At 45.6% G+C, this 14,191-nt stretch overlaps 1 protein-coding gene across 3 annotated transcripts in view; it reads left to right on the forward strand.

Annotated features, from left to right (window-relative positions):
• The window catches only part of G3bp2 (G3BP stress granule assembly factor 2), a 77,164-nt gene that overhangs the window by 22,549 nt on the left and 40,424 nt on the right, over positions 1 to 14,191 (forward strand). Inside the window, exon 2 of one of the 3 annotated variants that reach the window (XM_036201067.1) lies at positions 1,406 to 1,492. The exons of the other annotated variants lie outside the window; for them this stretch is intronic. The gene's annotated coding sequence lies outside the window, so the exon portion shown is untranslated. The remainder of the gene's footprint in view (positions 1 to 1,405; positions 1,493 to 14,191) is intronic. 3 annotated transcript variants of the gene reach the window in all.

Consider the following 14,191-nt stretch of genomic DNA (forward strand, 5'->3'; position numbering starts at 1 on the left):
TTGTTTAGGGAGTGAAAAACATGTGGCTTCTTATCACTCATAAACAATGGTCTCCAGTATTTCAGGAACTATCTGTCCTTGGGTAAGGGACTTGCAGATCAGAGGCGTATTTGTTTCATGGATCTCTAAGACATAGTAATTAAAACTTAAAATGTAACTTTGGATCCCATAGTTCCCTGCACTCTGCTTTTAGCCTTCCAAGGTTGACCAGTTGTCCTTCTTTCTTTGTCTAGGTAATTTTTCATTTGTTGTAGTAATGGTTCAAGTTTACTTTGTAGGAGTGTTTGGAAATTTCTTCTGGGTCCCTCAGCTTGTCTCTGTTGTCTGATGCGTCCTAATTGCAGATTCCAGGTGTGTGGTCTTGGTAGGGGCGCTTAGAACAGTCACATTGCTGTGGCTTCCATAATAGTACTCAGGGCTTACTCACATAGGAAGATCTGTGTGAAGGTTCCAAATTCAGTGCATGCAAAGACTTACTGGGAATGTAGGATTGTTGAGAAAGGAAATCCTTTCCTTGGTCCCTGTCCATTTAGGTTATGCATGGGAATTATGAGTCTTGACAAAAGGCAGATTAGCAAGAGAAAAGACAAAATGTAATCAGGCTTATTAGCATATTTATAGGAACTCACATAAAGACCAAATGGTTGGGGCTCACACAGCATCCTCACAGGGGAGATGAACAGGAGCAGTTGTAGGAAAGTAGGTGACCTAAATGGCCCCAAGAAGGATGAAAGGACTCAGGACAGTTTTATGACATTGTCTGCTGGGATGCACAGTGGAGGCTTGTCTCTGGTGATGAGTCCATCTTCCCTGCTTTTAGAATAATTGAGTTATTTTGGGAAGTTCTGCTTTTAGATAGATTTCAGGAACTGAAGTGCCTCTTGCTGAAAATAATTTTAATGCTACCTTGTCATATTCTGGACCTCTTGAAGGTCTGCCTTTGTGTTCTGTAAACTATCTAGCAGAGAGAAGAAAACAGGACACAACTGTGCTCCAATATTAAATAGGCTCACCACATGTGTGATTGTGTGAGGTGCTTGGGGAGGCCAGAAGAAGTCATGAGCCATATGGGTGCTGAGAACCAAACTCAGGTCCTCTGCAAGAATAGTGCACCTCTTACCTGCTGAGCCATCTCTCCAGACCTCAAACACCAGTTCTATCACTGTTTGTTTTTGAGCCAAGAAGCCTGCAAACAAGTTAGTAAAGTATTTAAACCCAAAACATAAACCCAAAACCAACAACAAGAAATAGTGACTATCACATTAATTACTGGTTCCAGATGACCCTGAAACTTCAGGTATGAAATAATGCTTACTCAGCAAGTTTTCCCTCGACAAATTAAAGAGATGAGAAATATTTATTTATTTATTTATTTATTTATTTATTTATTTATTTATTTTGACAGGAGTAGAGGCTGAACAAGGACATCACATATGCTAGGTCAGCATTCTACCACTGAGCTACATCCCTAGTGGCAAGAGAAGGGTTGCATGTAAGTCAAATTATTTTGGGTTGTTGGTGTGCTTCTTCTATTTCCCAGGCCCTTTCTCTCTGTGTGCCTGTCTGTGTCTGCATGTCTGTTGTGTCTGCGTTTGTTTTACAGGAAGAGGCCTGTTTGTGGGTGGTGGTGCTGGGGATCAAACCTCATGCAAACTAGGCAGATGCTTTACCCTAGCCACATCCTCACCCTTAACCATGCATGCCCATACCCTCATCCCAAAAAGACATGGTCCTTTTCTTTCAACAAGTATTTGCTGGGCCACACACTGTTCTGTTTGGAAGTTTTAGGCGTGTTTTCATAATGTGTGGAAGATCGGAAGGAAATAGACAGTACTGAGATTTTCTGTGTGGAGGGGTCAGGTTCAAGGTCCCTGGCAGATCAGGAGAGGCTGAATTTAGACCCTTCTCGGCTGAGGAAATATTACCTGCAGCTGCTTACAGGTGACTCACCTGCTCCTTTGTCTGTAGCGCTCAGCACATGGACTATGTAATTTAACACTTCCCTTGATCTTGACCCAGAAGGCCGAGAAGGACGTCGTGTAATTCCTACAGTTCAACCAAGAACTAGTATTATTTCTGCTTTCTACAAAAGAAAAAAAATTATATAACTATTCTTTTATTAATGAAAAATTAACTTCCTGTTTCTTCTGTGGAATTAAACCTGTCAGTTGTCCTTGACTACTGCAGCTTTTGTTTGTGTTGATTTCTTTGATATTTAGTAGATAAATTCAAGATGACTGTTTCTATATTTGCTGTGGTTAGAACCAGGGTGCGTGTGAATCACATAAGAAAACTTGGAAGGAAATGAAAGTGACAGCATTTGTAGTCGGTGGCATAATTATGTAATTATGGTAAATATAGTTTTGTCCCTGTAGTCCACATTTTCACACTGAGCACGTATTTCTTAAATGAAAATAAGAAATTTATGAATAAAGAATGTGCTATAGATTATGGTAATATAGCCTCATAACCAAGGGAACGAGCCAAGGAATTCTATCAAAAAGGAATAACTATAAAGAGAAAACATATGCCAGTGTGAACTGTGACACAGCCAGAAAAACCTCAAAACATATTAGTTTGAAAATCAATATGCCATGGTACATAAGCTAATGAGAATCATATCTTGGAATCCTTTAATAAGGAATAGCCACAGGGTGAGTGTGAAGAGAGGCTGGCGGGCGGTCTAGTTTACAGTGGGAGGAGAACTCGAGTGGGAAGGCAGAAGCAGGGAGAAGTGGCTTTAGAGGAAAATGCTTACTAACGTTTGCACGGCCTGCCCAGACTGCTCTAGCATCCTGTTTCCTCTTCTCCAGAACGGAAGTGACAGCCGCTGCGCTGAGACTGTTAAAATGCAGCCAGCTGGAGTGGGCCGGAACCGCGCACAAATGGAGGTTGAGAGGGAACAACGTGGAGCCATAGGAAGCTCCTGTGAGCTTTAGTCCAAGGTGAAGCAGAGAGAAGAGGGTCCGCAGTGGGGAATGTCCTGTTTCTAAGCTAGGTCACCTTAAGGCATGTTTATATGCTGCTGGATAAGCTAGTGGAAAGGGGGAAAACCTTGTTGGAAGGGGAGCTGTAAGAGCAATGTGGAGACGCTGAGGGAGTGGGATTTGCTATAGATGGAGACCTACCTGGGGCGACCAAGGAGTGGGAACAGAAGCTGGGGTGACTTGATGCTGGGAGGGTTTGAAAGTACCCCGGTTTCTTTGGGTCCTGTTGTGGGCATGTGATCAAGTCCTCCCCTTTACCAAAAAAAGTGACCTGAGGAGGGTTCAGAAGCTAGGAAATAGCTGGCTGTTGAGAAGAAAGGGAGGGTAGATTGGGTAGGAAGGATAGGGTAGGAAATACATTGCAACACTGTGGTGTTTGTGGAGCCTGGAAGTCAGTAGGCTAGACTGTCAAGTGAGGTCAGGTGGCCTGTAGTCTTGTTTGCCTCTAGGCATAGTCTCTGGGCTGAAGATAAGGAGTCGGCAGGGTGGCTTTCTTCTGAAAGCTGTAGGGGACCAGTGTCTTTGCTTCTGCCAGCTTCTAGAGGCCACCTGCATTTCTTGGCTCAGTCTGTTCTTCCATCTTCAAAGCCAGCAGCGAAATGTCATTATGTTTCTTCACTGCCTGCTTCCTTCATCCCCCAGGCATCTCCAGCACTATCACACTTGCCTCCCTCTGATGAGGACTCACAGGCTTCTGTAACGCCCCTTCCTCAAGGGTCTAGTTTAATGTTGCCTGCAAACACCATCCCCCTTGCCAAAGTAAGGTACTTCTAGGTGGGCAGATTAGGGGCATCTTTGGGTGTGTGTGTGTGTGTGTGTGTAGAGGGTTGGATTGTGGTGATATGTTGTGTGTGAGGGGCCAGCCAGCTCCCATATTTGTTTACCTCAGAGACTCTTGAGGAGTGAGGGATAAGGGATTTAGATAGAAATATAGAGGAGAGAGACAGACAGAAACACAGGACAGCCTTGGGAGGGCCTGGGTCAAAACCCACCAGCCCCTTCTGTCTCTTCTGGCTTTTTATAGAAATGCCAAGGGGTGGAGCAAAAGACCTCCCCCCAGCACAGCCAAGTGCAGACCATCCCAAACACCTGGTGACCATGCATATGGTCAAGACAGCCCCGATGCAGCCCTGCTGGGTAAAGCGAGCTCAGATCTTACTAGGAAGCTTTTGTGGGCCCCCATAATTGTGTGCCCTAATAAAATCTGCCTGAAGATCAGAGAACAGAACAAGCCACTAGATTAAACATAGAGGTCAGGCAGTGGTGGAACACACACCTTTAATCCTAGCACTCAGGAGGCAGAGATACATCTGGATCTCTGTGAGTTCAAATCCACCCTGGACTACATGAGATTGACTCAGTCTAGGAGAGAAACAGAGCCAGGCAGTGGTGGTACACACCTTTAATCCCAGCACTTGAGATCTCATGCCTTTGCTTGGGAAGCACACATGCCATTAATCCCAGCACCAGGAAAGAAGTGATATGGTGGGCAGAGAAAGGATATAAGTCGTGAGGAATCAGAAACTAAAGCTTTTCAGGCTGAGGTGTCCTAGAGGTGAGATGTGGCAGTGACTTGTTCCTTTGTCTGATCTTTAGGCAGATTTTATTAAGGTATGCAATATATCACCACAGTAGATTATTCTGTCTTCTACAGTTACTGGAGTTGAATGTTGGCTTTTTCTAATGTGTTTTTATATAGTTGGCTTTTAAAAATTTCTTTTAGCTAGGTGTGGTGGCACATGCCTTTAATCCCAACACTCAGGAGGTAGAGGCTGGCAGATCTCTGAGAGTTGGAGGCCAGACTGGTCTACAAAGTGAGTTCCAGAACAGCCAGGACTGTTATTCAGAGAAATCCTGTCTCAAAAAGAAAAAAACAAACAACAACAACAACAAAAAAAAAAAAAAAAAAAAAAAGGAAGAAAAAAAGTTACAATCCTAGCACTTGGGGGGCAGAGGCAGGTCAACGGATCTTTGTGAGTTCAAGAGCAGCCTGCTTTACAAAGCAAGTTCCAGGGGCAGGAGAGATGGCCCAGAGGTTAAGAGCACTGACTGCTCTTCCAGAGGTCCTGAGTTCAATTCCCAGCAACCACAGGGTGGCTCACAACCATCTTAATAAGGTCTGGTGTCCTCTTCTGGTCATACATGCTGTATACATAATAAATAAATAAATCTTTAAAAACAAACTAACAAAAAACAAAAACAAAACAAACAAACAAAAAACAACAAAAAAAAAACAAAGCAAGTTCCAGGCCAGCCAGGACTGTTGCACAGAGAAGCCCTGTCTCGTAAAACCAATGAAAACAAGAAAAAAAATTTTTTTCTTTTATGAATTTCCCAGTAGTGAGATTTGTAGTAGCTACATGGTAGAGTGTGCATATTGCCTGTTCTCCCAGTTTCTTGTTTTGGTTGTTTACAAAATGCTAACTGACATGACTATGTTTTTAAAATTTTATGTTATTGAAAATGTTAGACCTGCCTGGTGTGGTTGTTCACGCCTTTAATCCTAGTGCTCTCAGGAGGCAGACACAGGTGGATCTCTGTGAGTTCCAGACCACCTTTGGTCTATAGAGCAACTTACAGGCTAGCCGGGGCCAGATAGTGAGACCTTGTCTCAAGAAAAGATCAAGTCAGTTATCTGCAGTGAGAAGTGTTCTAAATCTGTCGCTCAGCTTCAATAATTAAATAATTATAGACCCCCCCCAACCTCATTTGTTCATACCATTACTCACTTCTACATTTATTATTTCAAAGCAGACTTTAGATATATAATTTCAGCTTCAGGTTGTTCTGCTTTGTTTTGAGGCAGAGTTTCATGTATCCCAGGCTGGCTTTTAACTTGGCATCCAGACCAGGGTGACCTTGAAACTTCTGTCCTTTCTGCCTCCCCCTCCTGAGTGCTGACACAGCTGTCACCACACCTAACTCATTTAGGAATATTTTACTAACACACACACACACACACACACACACACACACACACACACACGTCCAACTCGTTTATCTTGTCATAGTGGATAAAAATAAATTCTGAATGTCTCTTTCTTCCTCCCATGCTGGTGATTGAACCCAGGCTCTCCAGCATGCCAGCTAGCTGGTGTTTTGACACCAAACTACACCCCCCCCAGCCCCTGCTTTTGTACCAGTGATGAGGATGCTTCTCTTCAACTTGTGGTTACCAGGAGCTGCCAGTTTCTAACTGCTTAAGCGGGTCTATCTGGGCACCTACTGCGTGGAAAACGCTGAGTTCATCTTCGTGCTACCCAGTGTGTATGTCAACTGGGAGCTGTGCAGAAGGGTGACATTTATAAAATTAGCAGGCTGCCCATTGGTGCCCTTAGCCCCGACTTAGTCCTCTTTCCATGACAACACTGGTGACTGGAAACAACTTGTAGGCTGGCACTTTAAATGATGTTTGCCAGGGCCCCTGGGTGCTGATGGGCAAACCCAAATGCACAGAACAGGGGAGAACATGACCCCATCCTCACACTTAGCCTGATGTTTGATGATCTTCATGTGGTCCCCAAGCAGTGGGCACCGAGAGCCTTTGTTGTCCACAGTCTGCGCTGCGAGGGGTTGTTGGCAGGCACAGACATATGAGAGAGCTGCTGGCCTCTACGTGGAAGAAGTCACTCACGTGACCAGGACTAACTAAATGAGAGTAGGTGGTCCAAACTGGAAGCAGGGAAGCAGGACTACCAGGAGACAAGATGGCTCAGTGGGTAAAATGCTTGCTGCTTCAAGCATGAGGCCCGAGTTCGGATCACTAGTGCCTGAGCAAAAGCCAGGGATGCTGGGATGTCCCCTGTAATCCCAGCACCCAGAGTGGGGGGCTGGGATGAGAGATAGGCAGATCCTGAGGGTTCATTGACCAGTGTAGCCTAAATGGCAAGCTCCGGTACACATCTGTACACACACACACACACACACACACACACACACACACACACACTGAGAGAGAGAGAGAAAGAGAGAGAGAGAGAGAGAGAGAGAGAGAGAGAGAGAGAGAGAATAGGTGATTTCAGACATCAAAGGTGGCCACAGAACAGTTCAGTATGTGCTTGTCATAGCCTAGCAACCCCACAGCCAAAGCAAACACAGCTCAGACCTCACTCACTACCATAAATATCAACGGGTTTGCTCATCACCTCTGACTTCCTCGCCACAGACCGTCTTAACTCCTGGCTGTCTGCTCCCCAGCTCTGTTTGTAAAATCTCTTGAAGGCTACCAGCCAGATCGTAGACATTCTCTCAGCTTGGGCCCTGAGTGTCCTGTCTTCAGTGTGTGGCTGCCAGCCAGATCCTTCCTCATGCTGCCTGGCTCCAGTAGCTTCCATGTTGCCTGGTTCTGTCGCACGTCTGTGTAGTCTGACCCGTCTCTGCTGTGGTGGCTGCCTTGCAGCTCTTAGTTGCGGCCCCTCTGGTGGCTGTGGCCATCATCCACGCCCCTCTGGTGGCTGCTGCCATCATCCATGCCCCTCTGGTGGCTGCGGCCCCTCTGGTGGCTGCAGCCCCTCTGCAACACCTGGCTTCCTTTGGAAGTCTTAAGCCAGCCCTCCATAATGTGTGTGTGTGTGTGTGTGTGTGTGTGTGTGTGTGTGTGTGTGTGTGTCTAACCCTTGCTCAGACCGATACTGTTCAGGGACAATCATGCCAACAATTGCAAAGAAGCAGCGTTTGGATCTTAAAAGATTACTGTGGGTCACGAGTGGACCCCGTGGCCTCTGAGTGACTCTTGCCATACAGTTGTCATCCCTCCTGGGTGTCCAGGTGCTCCTCCCCTCCTCTTCTTATGGTTTTGTTAGACTTTGAAAAGAGATTGATTTATTTAATGTGTGTGTGTGTGTGTGTGTGTGTGTGTGTGTGTGTGTGTGTGTGTGTTTGTGCCTTGGGTGTATGCACATGTGTGCAGGTGAAGCCTGAAGAGGACAGCCAGTCTTTCAGGATTGCAGTTAGAGGTGGTTACCAGCTGCCTGATGTGGATGCTGGGAACTGAACCTGGGTTTTCTGCAAGAGCCTCCTTAACCACTGAGCCACCCCTCCAGTCTCTCTTCTGGTGATTGAACCAAAGGCTTCTGGTAGTGCTCTCAGCCTGGCAATTATTCTTTTAGGTTTTATTAATAAGAGTGCCTGCCCCCTGGGAAGCAGGGTGGGAGTGTCTCACTGTTGACCAAGGCAAACTCTTTACCCACTGGGCCATCTTGATGGCCTCATGTTATCTTTTTCATGAGAAACTGGATATTTCGGTTCTGACATGAAACACCTGGGTTTTAAGTGCTAGCTTTCTTTTCTAAGCCCTTTTAAGTAGGACCAGTGCATGTTGGTTGGGGCCCGAAGCCCACCCACTTGCAACTCGGGCTTTCTAGAAACCCTTCTGAGACCATACATATTCCTTCACACCTGGAAATTTTGATCCCCCCCCCCCACACACACACATATTTCATTGTGTGGACCCCAATGTCCCCTTGTAGCTGGAGTTTTCCTGCCTGGCCCACAGTCAGGACAAATCTCTCACCCACCAGTCCCACAGTCGCTCAGACCCAACCAAGAAAGCACACAGAGACTTATATTGTTTACAAACTGTATGGCCATGGCAGGCTTCTTGTTATCTATTTCTTCTATCTTAAATTAACCAATTTCTATTAAGCTATACTTTGCCACATGTCTCGTGGCTTACCAGTACCTTACATCTTTCTTGTCATGGCAGCGGCTGGCAGTGTCTCCCTGACCCAGCCTTCACTTCCCACAATTCTCCCCCTCCTTGTCCCGCCTACTCAATCCTTCCTGCCTGGCTACTGGCCAGTCAGCCTTTATTTATGTTAACCAATCAGAGCAATACATTTGACATACAAACCCTGGCTCCTCCTTCTCTAATTCAAAGCCTGCTTCAAGTGTGCTTGGCTCTTCAGTAAGGCTAAAGGCAACAAATGGGGAAGCTAAACTCAGAAATGGGTTGACAGGTGGTCTGGACACCCAGTCCTGGGAGGTCAGCCAAGGAAGGGATCACATTTTCAATTGACAAGTCCAGAGAACAGGGAGGCAGAGCACAGGAGGTTCCGTAATTTAGGTCAAGGAGCCTGCGTGAGTGTTAGTTAGGTGCAAGCTGCAGGAGACAGAGTGAAACTCCTTCACAAAATCCCCACACTGAAAATAAAGTGATCCAGCCAAACAGGCTGCTGTTACCTGGATAACCAGAGGATCAGGAGTTCAAGGCCATCCTCAATGTCTAGTGAATTCAAGGCCAGCTGGGAGTCCATAAGACTCTCCTATTCTCTCCCCCAAATATTGGGGTTGTAAAGGGAAAGAAAAAGGGAAAGTGGGAGAGTTTTGATTTGGTTTTTACTGTATTTCTCTATTTTTATTTTTTATTATTTATTTATTTATTGGTTTTTTTTTCGAGACAGGGTTTCTCTGTGTAGCTTTGCGGCTGTCCTGGAACTCACTTGGTAGCCCAGGCTGGCCTCAAACTCACAGAGATCTGCCTGGCTCTGCCTCCCAAGTGCTGGGATTAAAGGCGTGCACCACCACCACCCGGCTTATTTATTTTTAAAGACAGGTCTCACACTGTAGCCCAGGCTGCCCTGGAACTCACTGGGTAACCCAGGCTGCCTCACATTCTCAGCAGTCCCCAGCCTTGTCCCTTTCTCATATGTTGACTGATCCATCATCTCCCTGTGGTGATTGTCCAAATTTGTAGGATTCTAGCAGCGTTTATAACTCAGATGCTGTCGGTGCAGATCCTCAGCTCTCATCTTACGGGAATAAAAGATAGTTTATTCTGGTACTATTTTGAGTGACAGATGGTAATTTTCCTTCCTTCCTTCTTTCCTTCCTTCCTTCCCTCCTCGTCCTCCTTTGTCCTCGTCCTCCTCCTCCTCCTCTTCTTTTTTCTGATTCCAAAAGAAGCTCCAGGCCAGGCCTGGTGGCAAACACCTTTAATCCCTGTACTCAGGAGGCAGAGAACCACCTGGTTCTCTATGAGTCAAGGACAGAGCAGTCTATGTAGCAAGTTCCAAGACAGGTAAGACCCTGTTTCAAAAAAGAAAAAGCAGCAGTAGCAACTCTAGGGCTGCTGGGGTGTGGTTCAGTTGGTGGAGTGCTTGCTTACCAAGCATAAGGCACCTACTCACAGATAAATAAATAGGAAATCAGAACATTTCAAAAGCTCTGTCTGCTTCAGGTAGCAGTCTTGCTATCCCTACCCCACCCAGCCTAAGCCACCAGTGATCTACTTTGCATCTCTGTTTTCTCCTATTTCATATTCTAATGGCATTGTCTTGTTGTTTTTGTAAACCTGAGATTCCAGCCCAGGGCCCCCTGCTTGCTGGACTAGCACTCTGTCACTGAGCCAGCTGCATCCTCAGCCCCCTAAAGTTGGTTTTCACCCCAACACCTCACTGATGCAGGATGATCATGGGTGACCTTTGTGACTTTTATGTAGTTTTTTGTTTGTCTGTTTGTTTGGGGGCAAGGTTGTTTTTTGAGACAGGGTCGCCGCAGTGTGTAATCCTGGTTGCCCTGGAACTCACTGTATAGACCAGGATGGCTTGGAACTCAGAGATCTGCTTATCTCTTGTACTGTCCTGGGATTAAAAGTGTGTGTCACCATGGCTAGTTTTATGTAGTTTTTACTTCGCTGGAAGTCTAACATGTATAAAGAAAAAAACACAAGACATATGGATGAAACTTTACAAATTGAACCTGCCTTGTAAGCAACATCCAGATCCAAACCCTAGCAGCACCTGGGGAGCCCCGCTGTGCCCAGCTCCATCCAGGGCAGCTTCTGACTCACAAGATCACAGACCACTAACTAACTACTTCTTTTGCACTTTCTACCAACAGGATTATAAAGTCTGTCTGTCTGTCTCTTTCTGTCTCTGGGTCTCAGTCTCTCTGTCTTTGCAGGGTCTCATTACATAACCCCAGCTGGTCTAGAACTCTATACAGATGAGGCTGGCCTCGAACACACAGAGGTCCTGCAGCCTCTGCCTCTAGATTACTGGGATTGAAGGTGTGCATACCATGCCCTAGTGTATCTTCTTCTGTGTCTGGCTGCATTTTCTCAACATCGTGAGGATGTGTCTATGTTACCTGGAGTTATCATGATTTTTTGATGTTATTAATTCTTTTAGAGATATATTCCAAGTGAAAATGAAAAGTGAAAAATGGAGGACAAAGCATGTAAAATTAAACCTGACCTTAAAAGAGAATGACAGTATAAAGTTCATAATGATTTGCTAAGAGCCACAAGTTACAACCAGCTTCCAGCTAGAAGGGTTGTATTACTCATCTGAGTCTTTCTTTCTGGGGTCTCTGTGAACAGTTTATGATTTTTCAACCTATTTTTTCTTTACATATACTATTCAGTATAGTAGATAACCATTTTGGTTTTTTAGCCTAAGACTGTTTAGCATTAAATGTATAGCTAAAGGTCAAGTGGTGTTTTGACATCTACAAGAAAATGGAGTAATCTATTTTATGAATTATTTATATCAATAGTTACCACCAAATGTTCAAAAATGCCATCTAATGCCCTCCCAGATTTCCTGGCCCTTCCTTCTTTCTGCAAATCTGCCATTCTCAAACAGCAAGTCAAACGCTTCCTACCTGTGGCAGCGTTAGGTTTGGTGGACAGTGCAACCTTGTCCTGGAAGATAAGTACCAGGGGCGTTCTGTAACTCAGACCTTGGCAAACCGATTTGACTATTAGGGGATCTGGGGGGCTTCGGCAGGGTCAGGGTTAGAGGTGCTGTGCTTTGTAAGTAAGCCTTCGCTGCTCCAGGTGAAAGGGGTGGGAGGTCAGTCTTGATGCCAGAGGAATCAGGGTCCCTTCTTGGGGTTGTCTCATTAATAAAATAATTTAAAAATGGACTCAAAGAGAAGCTTGAGGACAGTTTGATCAGACTTCAAATGAAATCCCCAGGGGCAGACAAACTGTAAATCTGGGCAGCTGCCTGGAGGAGGAGAATGGAAAAGGAGGGAAAAAGGCCATGCCACAAGCTGGCATGGAGGTCAGACTCACGGGGACAAGTTGCCTAGTTGTGTGGTGCCGGGAGAGCTGCAGGGACAGAGGAAGAAAGCTGAAGTGTCAGAACAAGTCTGCTTGGCTTCTAGCCAGCGTCCAACAGAGAGAAACAGGGCCTGCCAGTGGTGGTGCTTTCTTCTAATCCCAGCATTTGGGATGAGGCAGAAGCAGGTGGAGTTCTGTGAGTTCAAGGCCAGCTGGCACAGCTAGTCCTACATAGTGAGACCCTGTCTCAAACAAACAGACAGACAAACAAACCATGGAAAAGTCCTGACTGGACTCAGAAAGGTGGGTGGATCCGTGGTAGTTCATGGCAGCCTCTAGGGATGTGCTGGGGTGGGAATTTTGGGAAAGAAAAGTATGATATCCCATTACAGGAGTAATTATCCCCCTATCTCTTTAACATGGCTTTAGGTGAGCCCAATTTTCTAGGCGTGGTCCCCGTTTTGAGGAGCTCTCCCTCACACAATTGCTGGGCTCATCCACCTGGAATACTAGGAGGCGACCATGGCCAGGGACAATATTCTTTCGACCAGAAGGAGTTTTTCCTTCATGGGCCTCTATTGCTACTGTAAGAGTATCTTGGCTTAGCAGTCAGAGCAGAAGCATAGACAGCAGGGACTCCATGATGTTAAAACACACAGCACCTTGAATCTGCTCCTTTGCTGGGTGCTACTTCTCTGTACCCATCAAATTAGCTATGATGCTTTACTCCTCATGCCAGGCGTGACTGGGAAAATTATCCCTAAGCAAATGGGAAGGAATCAACAATCCCGCTACAGATCTCATTTTTTGTAAACTTTATTTTTATTTATTTGTTTGTTTGTTTGTTTGTTTGTTTTGCCAGAGCTGAGGACCGAACCCAGGGCCTTGTGCTTGTAAACTTTATTTTTATTGTGGGGTGAGGGGAGATGGCAGTGGGCATCAGCATGTCACAGTTAATGTGTGGAAGTCAGGACTGCTTGGTAGAACCTGCTCTCTCCTTCTACTTTTACGTGAAGTCCAGGGGCTCAAACTTGGGTTCCCAGGCTTGCTTCTACCAGGCCAGCCATTTTTCTCACCCTCTTCTTCAGCCTTCTGATTGGCTGTTGTCTTAGCTTCTGCTTTGAGCCCCTCAAGATTCTACTTTTATAAGAACTGTCACCAGACCTCCCCCTGTTCTGTGACAAACAAAAGTACTACTTCTAAATGCTTAAAGCTGTGCGTTTCCTGTTTGCAGAGAAGAACAGGGAGGGATGTAATCTGTCCTTGCATGGGCCCAGCCTTGCTCATCCCTGTCTGACGGAAGTGGGTTTTGCATGAGATGTTTTTCTGCGAGATGTCTATAGTAGGAATACTTAAAAGTGTTTCTTTCTATGCCTCTCCTCCCTTCTGAAGATTGTGACCCGGTGTGAGCTGCATCTGGCAGCAGTCCACACTGTGGTTGCCAGCTCACCGCGGCTGTAGCCTAGGCCTGGGCAGAGATTGTCAAGCTGTGCACTTGCTGGCTGGCTCGTCTGGCTACACCTGCACGACGGCTCATGGCCTGGGGACATAGCCCAGTGACAGAATACTCTGCTAGCGTGAGAGTAATCCATCAAAAAGTACAGACAAAGCCATTAATGCCTCAGCTCAAGTGCCGCCCTTCCAGCAATTCTGAGTGACTATCTAGATGAGAAAATCGTTTCTTCTCTGGGTTCAAATCTGTCGTGAACTATATATTATGCTAGACTGACATTAGAGTCCTTCTTTGAATGCATCTTTTCCATTGGTGTATACATTCTTTGAAAACACGGAATTAATAAATAGGATTAATTATATAATGACATTTTTTTTTTTTTTTTTTTTTTGAGCAGAGGATCGAACCCAGGGCCTTGCACTTGCGAGGCAAGTGCTCTACCACTCATCTAAATCCCCAACCTGACTTTTTTTTTAAAGATGAGATTTTACTCTGTAGTTCTCGCTGACCTGGTATTATGTAGCCTTGGCCGGCTTCATATTTTTACTTTTAGATTATTTTGTTGTATATGTGTGAATGTTTGGTCTGCGTGTATGTATGTGCACCACGTGCATGCCTGGTGTCCTAGGCAAAGGATCCCTTGTAATTGAAGTTAACAAATGATTATGAACCACCATGTGGGTGCTGGGAATCAAACCCAGGTCCTCTGTAAGAACAAGTTCTCTTAATCACTGAGCCTTCTCT

The sequence above is a fragment of the Onychomys torridus genome, chromosome 10 (genome assembly GCF_903995425.1).
Source record: "Onychomys torridus chromosome 10, mOncTor1.1, whole genome shotgun sequence".
Lineage (NCBI taxonomy): Eukaryota > Metazoa > Chordata > Mammalia > Rodentia > Cricetidae > Onychomys > Onychomys torridus.